This window comes from Schistocerca piceifrons, chromosome 2 (genome assembly GCF_021461385.2).
Source record: "Schistocerca piceifrons isolate TAMUIC-IGC-003096 chromosome 2, iqSchPice1.1, whole genome shotgun sequence".
NCBI lineage: Eukaryota > Metazoa > Arthropoda > Insecta > Orthoptera > Acrididae > Schistocerca > Schistocerca piceifrons.
The window spans coordinates 172,871,651-172,881,106 of NC_060139.1; positions in this window are offsets into that span (position 1 = coordinate 172,871,651).

Below are 9,456 nucleotides of genomic sequence, written 5' to 3' on the forward strand. Positions count from 1 at the left end.
TTTGTATAGTAGAGCTTTTAAGTGTGCTTGCCTCTGGTTTTTTGTATAAAGTAAACGGAACTACCTACATGTCAGCCCTCATTTAGTGAATTTTAGCTGAGATTTATTAAAATCTATTTTTGTTTCCATTTACTCGAAGTTCCACACACACAAAAAAGTCCCGATTTATCCTGGCCTGTAGCATGACCCCCCTATCCACCAGGACGCTCCCGTACACCCTCGAAACTAGGGCAAATTCGAAGATACCCCGAAGTATGGCGGCGGTAGGAATGACTTAACAGTTGGCTGGTACGGTGTGTACACTTCTGTAGACCAAGAGCAATACTGTATTCAATGGATTCAGTAACGAGCACACGGTGTGAGCCGGGTATTTTCTGCAACGTAAACAATCACTTCGTGACCCTGCTGGTGTTATCGACGACTATTTTTAACTGTAAGAGGAAGCGTTTGGAACTCTCGACTAAAATGGCACCTCGTAGTTGTAGCTTAACTGCATCTTCTGAAATAGTGGACGGAGAACTTTGTTGTCACCGTCTCGCCTATAGTCCGATCACGAACGATGGCGGTTAGCACAGGTCGAAGCACGCATTGTTGCCGGTTCCAAAAGTTGCTGTACGCGCATACATGTGCTTCGCACTTGATGAAAGCGTATATCCTGAAAATTATGCCTCTCTCTTGCTTATGAAGAATTCGCCACTTGCCACCACCATCAGCGATGAAAACTCGCAACAAATGGAATAAAAATTCGTGCTTTAGTGCTTGTATTGGCTACGATATTCAAAGCAGGGCACTCAGAACATTACTGAACGCTCATCGGATGAAGGAGAATGCGTGGTGTAGGTGCGCAGAACAAGCCCAAAATCGACCGCCATTGTTTGTGACTCCTGCTTTTCCTCACATTTATGCTCCAGGCAGACGCTTAACAGCGACCACGTGAACAGGGAACCTACAACTGAAGTCGAAGTAAGCATTTAGTTTCGATTAGCAAGTAAACCTTCAACCCAGATTCTTATCCTGGGCTAGAGCTGTGGTCGTCGAACTTTCTTACTCGAGAGCCAATATTGACATTGTTAGGAAGCACCTGGGACCGCAAATGTAACGATCATATTGTTAACTAGCTGTTAGCCGTAGCTGCACTTCCACGTTCGCAGATTTGTTATGATGAACGATGGTGAGTAAGCAAGCTGCTGTACTTGCAATAATATCAGCTGCCCTCACGTGTCTTCCCATTTGGATAAGCATAGCAAGTGACGTGCGCCCCGCTCTCCGCCCCCCCCCCCTCCCAAGATGTCAAGATGTCCCAATGCACTACGCGTAAGCATGCGGAGCGTCGCTGCCGACCAGTCTCTACAGAGGGGCACGAGCATGTGTGTGCATCTATGCATCGCCCTATTGAAGTAGCTATACATTATACGACTTGTACATTATGCAACAAATAGTGTGGGAGTATGAACGAAATTCAATGAAGATTTTATTAGGATTGCATTCATTATTTTGAATCATGTCATGTGGCACATACCAACCAATAAAAGCATTTTCACAAATACGATAAAGATCAAAAGTGAAAGAGTAATTAGCTTTTTCAAAGAGTAAATATGTTTCCGTTAAATGCGTGATATCCTTCAAATCAGTAAGTATTTCAGTAAGTATTTTGTACTACACACTTTCTTAAGTAGCTTGTTCTTCCTCATGGTTCAGTCTATCACCATATCAAATTGAATCGAAACCGTTTCAGTGGGTTCGTCGTGAAAACGTGACAAACAGAATTACTTTCGCATTTGTAATATTAGTACGGATGAAACTTTCAATTACGATATCTATTTTTTTCGAATCCGATTTTGATGAATTAAAGCCTATACGGTGTTGCAAGTTATGCTCAAGTTACTTGTGAAAATCCCATGAAAGAGACCAGGGTGTTCAGACACGGACGAAAATGGTGGTTTCAGATGAGTCTTTGAATCAATATATCTTGTTTTCTGTGATCCAATTTTGATGAACTAAAGCCTATGACACCTTTCATTACAACCGTGGGCACACTCAGCGACTGTGATCTGATTTATAAACGGTAGAGCACAGTAGTCAGTCGTCTTTATTTGCAGGTTTTGTTTGACAAATCAAGATTTCGGCTAGTGCCTAGCCATTATCAATGCACTATTTTCTAGTCTCAATGCATGTCAGTTCCCTGTTATTCGGGCGTCAGTCACAACCAAATTTGGATTTGCCAAATAAAACCTGCAAGCAATGACGACTGATTGCTGTGCTCTTTCATTTATGAAGCCTATGTGGTACACCATACTATACTCAAGTTACCTGCAAAAACCCCATAAAAAGTCGTCTAGTAGTTTTGGTGAAATGTTTTCTGATAGACATGACAGTTTTACAGATTTGTTATTGGTATAGAATACATGTAGAAGAAGACTGGTAACCCACATAACTTGGTATGCTATGAGGCCCTAATAGACTATCTACAGTAGGGGTAAAATAAGTTTGCCGCTGTCCCGTAACTACTGATCGTTAGAAATCAGCACCATTCGGAACACTTTGTGTCGACTATTCTCTGTTTCAGATTGTTGCCGCCCTCATCGACCAGAAAACTGTGACACTATAATTGTCTGAAGGAGTGTTGCCTGTGTTAGTGGATGATTAATTCATTAATAACAGTAATTTTATTTATATTTAAATGCATTCTGCAACAGGAAACACGATCCTAAATATTTACTCTTTGGACCGTAATTTTTCTTCTTCCCATTGCTTTGTGTTACAACAGCCTTAACTTAATTTCACATTCCTTACTGTAAATATGCACAAACGGCGTTCAAAAAGCTTTTCATAGTCGTCTCTAATTTTCTTATTTTTTGCAAGAGAGGAATGAATTTTTCTGTGAACATACTTCGAACATTTAGCTATAAGTTGGTATATACAAGTATTTTCTTTTATTTGCAGGTGATCCATAACAGATCGTGAAGTAGATGTCAGGTTGCGACAACGGTCGGTGATGGAGTTCCCCTTCGAGACCCGCTACGACTCTGCCTCATCGGTTCACAGGAAGTTGCTCCCTGTTTATTGGGAGGACACAGCGGATCGCAGCAGTATCCAGCGGTTGTTGCAGAGGTTTACAGAAGGTGATCTCTACTGGACAATCCACGATCCGGTAGACCATCGACGGCAGTTAATGATGTGACTAAGGAGATCATTGATCAAATCATCCAAAATGACAGATGTGTGACGACACGACAGGTTGCTGAAATGACTCGTTTATCATTTCGTAGTGTGGTATCACTAGAGTACCGAAACATCTGTGCACGTTTGGTACCTAGATTATTGACAAGAGAAATTAAAACGATGAGGAAGAATGTGTGCGATGGTCTCGTGAAGACCTTTACTGAAGAGTGGAAAGTGTTTTGACGGCGTCATTATCCAGGATGAAACATGGTTGTTTTTGTCCGAACCTGAGAGCAAAACCCAATCCACGGAGTGGCGTCTTCCGGGTTCGCCTCGGAAGAAGAAACCAAGACTTTGACCAACAGAAGGCCGAAAGATTCTTCTGGGATCAGTGTGGTGTCATTTTCATTGACTTTTTGGAACCTGGCTCCACAATTGACAGGTACCTTCATTGGACAAGCTGCGACGTGCCATCGAGACCCACAAACCACACCTTCAGCTCATCAGACTACACCATGACAACGCCAAACCCCATACAGCCACTAAGGACGCAAGAGAAAATCAGGAAAATGGATTGGAAAATTGTTCCTTATCCTCCCTACAGTCCGGACTCGGCTCCGTCAGATTTTTACCTATTTGGTCGTCTGAAGGCCTACGTGCGCGGTTAAACATTTGATAGCGAGGAAGACCTTATTTCCTGTGTCAAGCGATGGTGTAAAAGCAAGAAATTTACCAAAGTGCAATTACATCGTGGAAAGGACGTTGGGCCAGATGCGTTACAGCTGATGGAGGCTACATTGAGTAGGCTCAATGTATAGCTAAATGTTCCAAGTTGTTGTTCTTGTGGTCTTCAGTCCTCAGACTGGTTTGATGCAGCTCTCCATGCTACTCTATCCTGTGCAAGGTTCTTCATCTCCCAGTACCTACTGCAGCCTACATGCTTCTGAATCGGCTTAGTGTATTCATCTCTTGGTCTCCCTCTACGATTTTTACCCTCCACGCTGCCCTCCAATACTAAATTGATGATCCCTTGATGCCTCAGAATATGCCCTACCAACTGATCCCTTCTTCTAGTCAAGTTGTGCCACAAACTCCTCTTCTCCCCATATCTATTCAATACCTCCTCAATAGTTATGTGATCTACCCATCTAATGTTCAGGATTCTTCTGTAGCACCACATTTCGAAAGCTTCTATTCTCTTCTTGTTCAAACTATTTATCGTTCATGTTTCACTTCCATATATGGCCACACTCCATACAAATACTTTCAGAAATGACTTTCTGACACTTAAATCAATACTCGATGTTAATAAATTTCTCTTCTTCAGAAACGCTTTCCTTGCCATTGACAGACTACATTTTATATCCTCTCTACTTCGACCATCATCACTTATTTTGCTCCCCAAATAGCAAAACTCCTTTACTATTTTAACTGTCTCATTTCCTAATCTAATTCCCACAGCATCACCCGACTTAATTCGACTACATTCCATTATCCTCGTTATGCTTTTTTGATGTTCATTTTATACTCTCCTTTCAAGACACTGTCCATTCCGTTCAACTGCTCTTCGAAATCCTTTGCTGTCTCTGACAGAATTATAAGGTAATCGCCGAACCTCAAAGTTTTTATTTCTTCTCCATGGATTTTAATACCTACTCCGAATTTTTCTTATGTTTCCTTTACTGCTTGCTCAATATACAGATTGAATAACATCGGGGAGTGGGCACAACCCTGTATCACTCCCTTCCCAACCACTGCTTCCCTTTCATGCCCCTCGAGTCTTGTAACTGCCACCTGGTTTCTGTACAAATTGTAAAAAGCCTTTCGCTCCCTGTATTTTACCCCTGCCACCTTTAGAATTTTAAAAAGCGTTGGTACACTTGTAATTGCATAGTATGTATGTGATGTGTGCGGCTGCTAGCACTATCAGCTTCGTCGCCAATCGGACTAAGCAGCACAGCTTGTAGAGGGCTAAGTGGGGCAGGCAGGGTCCCTATGCGGCGTTCCATTCCCCCAAATCTGGCCGCCCCCGGCGTCGCCGTGACGAGGGCCGCCCGGCCAGCCGTTCCATTTGCCTAATTACTACTGGCAACCATAACTTAACTCAGGTCAGGAGTAACGCGAGTTTGATTAACTGTGGCTTCTGGGAGCCGAGCGCCGCAGGGCGGGGCATGCGCACTGGATGAGCGCCGCGGCCCCTTTCGCAGGTCGCTGGTCGCTGTGCAGCTCAGTCGGGAGCGACCCCGAGCCGGCGAGGTCAGCCCCGCGCGATGGACGACGATTGGGAGCGATCGTGGCCACAAAGCAGCGCTCTGGCAATCAGGTCGAAAAGGGGATCTATGAATTATTATTCAGCGCGTGCCTAGGTTGCAACCCCAGGTTGGAGGGAAAATTTAAAGAAATGTACGAGGTGTGTGAGGAAAGTAATTTTATTTATCTACCAGTTTTTATTTTACCTTTTTTTAACAACAATATTATCCTCTTCAAAGTAGTTCCCTTCCACCGCTATGCACCGATGGAGTACTCAGTCTCGGTAGCAGCGCTTAAAAGCTTCATCTACGTCTACATCTACATCCATACTCCGCAAGGCACCTGACGGTGTGTGGCGGAGGGTACCTTGAGTATATCGGTTCTCCCTTCTATTCCAGTCTCATATTGTTCGTGGAAATAAGAATTTCGGTATGTCTCTGTGTGGGCTCTAATCTCTCTGATATTATCCTCATGGTCTCTTCGCAAGATATACGTAGGAGGGAGAAATACACTGCTTGACTCCTCGGTGAAGGTATGTTATCGAAACTTCAAACAAAAGCCCGTACCGAGCTACTCAGCGACTCTCCTGCAGAGTCTTCCACTGGAATTTATCTATCATCTCCGTAACGCTTTCCCGATTACTAAATGATCCTGTAACGAAGCGCGCTGCTCTCCGTTGGATCTTCTCTATCTCTTCTATCAACCCCATCTGGTACGGATCCCACACTGCTGAGCAGTATTCAAGCAGTGGGCGAACAAGCGTACTGTAACCTACTTCGGCCGGCCGAAGTGGCCGCGCGGTTCTGGCGCTGCAGTCTGGAACCGCGAGACCGCTACGGTCGCAGGTTTGAATCCTGCCTCGGGCATGGATGTGTGTGATGTCCTTAGGTTAGTTAGGTTTAACTAGTTCTGTTCTAGGGGACTAATGACCTCAGCAGTTGAGTCCCATAGTGCTCAGAGCCATTTGAACCATTTTGTAACCTACTTCCTTTGTTTCCGGATTGCATTTCCTTAGGATTCTTCCAATAATCTCAGCCTGGCATCTGCTTTACCGACGATCAACTTTATATGATCATTCCATTTTAAATCACTCCTAATGCGTACTCCCAGATAATTTATGGAATTAACTTCTTCCAGTTGCTGACCTGCTATATTGTAGCTAAATGATAGGGGATCTTTCTTTCTACATATTCGCAGCACATTACACCTGTCTACATTCAGATTCAATTGCCATTCCCTGCACCATGCGTCAATTCGCTGCAGATCCTCCTGCACTTCAGTACAATTTTCCATTGTTACAAGCAACTTCAACTAGTAGCATCTTTAACACGCCGGACAAATTCTTTGGAATGTACTCCAGAGGTCCAAAATGAAATCCTTTTAAGGCATTTTTCGATTTCGGGAACAAAAAAAAGTCACGCGGACACAAATCAGGTGAATAGGGGGGCTGCAGAACAACAAGGATGCCTTCTAAGATGAATTATTGGCCTTTAGAGATGGGGCGTTGTCATGATGCAGCATGCACTTGTCGGCAGCGTCCATTGGCACTCGATTCATGCTTTCCCTGTGCCTTTCTAGGACATATTTGTAAAACACTCCATTGACAGTTTGTCCTGGAGGGAAAAATTCTTTATGTACGATACGATCTTTGATTTAGTCATTCGAGCTTTATCCAGTCGAGGAGATGTACCAGTGTGCCATTCCTCACGTTGTTGCTTTGTGTCAGGATCGTACTAAAGGATCCACGATTCATCACCTGTGAATGCACGACTGAACCATTCGTCGTCATTGGCTATCCTCTCAAGAAGATCAACGCACACGTTTCTCCGATTTTCCTGTTCAGTTTTAAGGTTTTTTGGCGCCATTTTGGCAAAAACCATTCACATGTGCAAACCTTTGGGCAAAATTTGCTGTACGGTGAAAGTATTTAACATGTCACCCATCATCCCTATTGTTTAACGTCGGCCTGATACCACAAGAGAACGCACACTTTCGATGTTTTCGTCGAATCTTCAAGTTGAAGGTTTCCCTGAGCGAGGTTCATCTTCAACATGTTCTCGGCCTTCCAAAAATGATTTGTACCAGCAAAAAACTGGTGCTCTTGATAAGGAATGTTCCCCAAAGGCTTGTTTCAATGACTATCTGAGGCATGAACAGGTTATGATCGTATTATTCACGTTACAATCAGGTCTGAATGAACTGGTGTGCAATATCCAAATCTCTACAGTTGAATAGCTCCAATAAAGCCATTATTGTCGATGGTACGCACAGTAGATAAATTTAAGATTAGCACACAAGCGCATCATTCCGCATCTGATACACTTCCCAGTCAAGCTGTTCCGCAATTGGCCTCATAAGGGCTGAGTTCAACCCGCTTGCCAACAGCACTCGGCAAACCCAGACGGTGACCCATCCAAGTATTACCCATGTCCGACAGCGCCTAACTTTGGTGGTCTGATGGGAACCGGTGCTACCACTGCAGCAAGTCCGACAAGGGTAATACAGCAATCGTAATTAAATGGTCCCTCAAGTTAATTATACAAGTTTTGCGGACATGTGGTACTATTAAAGAAACAATGTGATCTAAGCGGGGACGTGCAGAATTGTATGGAAACAAAGGCTATAGTACTAATTCGCAGACACTCTCAGAAATAGACATGCTAGAATAGGTGTTAAACTATCTTAATCAAACACACTAGAATATGAACAATGAGAACACAGACGTGTTACGGGCCAGATACTGTAGTGAGAAAAAAAATTTTGAACTCTGTAAATGAAAAATGAGAAGGAATTCCTTACACATGTTGGTACTCATTCTCTCCATATTTTCACACATCACAATATGGAAAATAGCTTTACGCAGTGGATACAAGATAGATCACACCTTGTACCACCTTCTCGACTATTTTCAGCATTGAAAGAAAGTGCTTTAACTTACACAAAGCACTCAACATCAACGTGACGCGAAATAACTGAACTCGACCGCTGAAACCGGTAATCTTCAGCTGTTTGTTCAGAATGAGCTTAGACTGACAGTGATGATACGTGGTTTGACCAAGGATCAAGATTAAACAACTGTTGAACAAGTTGATAATAGCAAGAACTCCAAAGAGAAAACTCCAAAGGCATCGTGAATTAACATGTATTTAAATATAGAATGAAGCAACTCACGAGAGATCAGATTCACGGATTTACAGACGCATCACGGAGAAAGGTTTCCATACCAAATCACACTTAACACGTAAAATTTGAATAAAAATAACAAAAAATATTGTTCAAATAACTAGACCCTCGCCAGAAGTTATCGATAGTGACAATCACTAAACTGGTGAGGTAGCATTAACTCTGTCTCTCTGTTTTTCGACAAGAGAAAAAACAGGATTCCACTCAGAATATAAGCAAAAACCACTACATCCATTTGCAAGGTTACCTGCTAATTAAATCTCAACTGCTTCTGTGATAACAGTATCCCAATAGCTGGAAGTGCATGCCGGAATCTCCGAGTTGTTATATTCCATAGGATGACCAGTGCCAAGACAATGTTCAGCATTAGCAGATTTGCTGAGCTGTTGTGTGTATGACGCATGTCAGCGGTTGTCAACGACGTCATACGGCTGCATTGCTGAACTTATTTGAACATTGTATACGCTGGGAGAAACTCAGGTTTCACAATCAAGAAACATAATCGAAAAGTAATCTACTGATTGGCATTTATGTTCAAAATAGATAGGAACCCAATATATGTTGAAGAGAATCTAAGCTTCATCTAATTCCAAAGCACGACTTTAAAGACTCCTCCTTACATTCACGTGCCCCAGAGCCTAGTGTCCGACCGTTCGCAAATTTCGGTTGTCAACGTCCTACCAGGAGAGTAGAGGGCCACACTGTACCATTAAGCAGTAGCACCAGCTGCTCAGAAGTGCGTAACTGGAAACGATAAATCTTTCACTTGCCCTGCATTCACTGATATCCTCAACTGCAGGATGGCGCACAAAATACCTGCCCCGAGTACTAGGCTGTTCACTGCCGCCCACCAATTGTCAT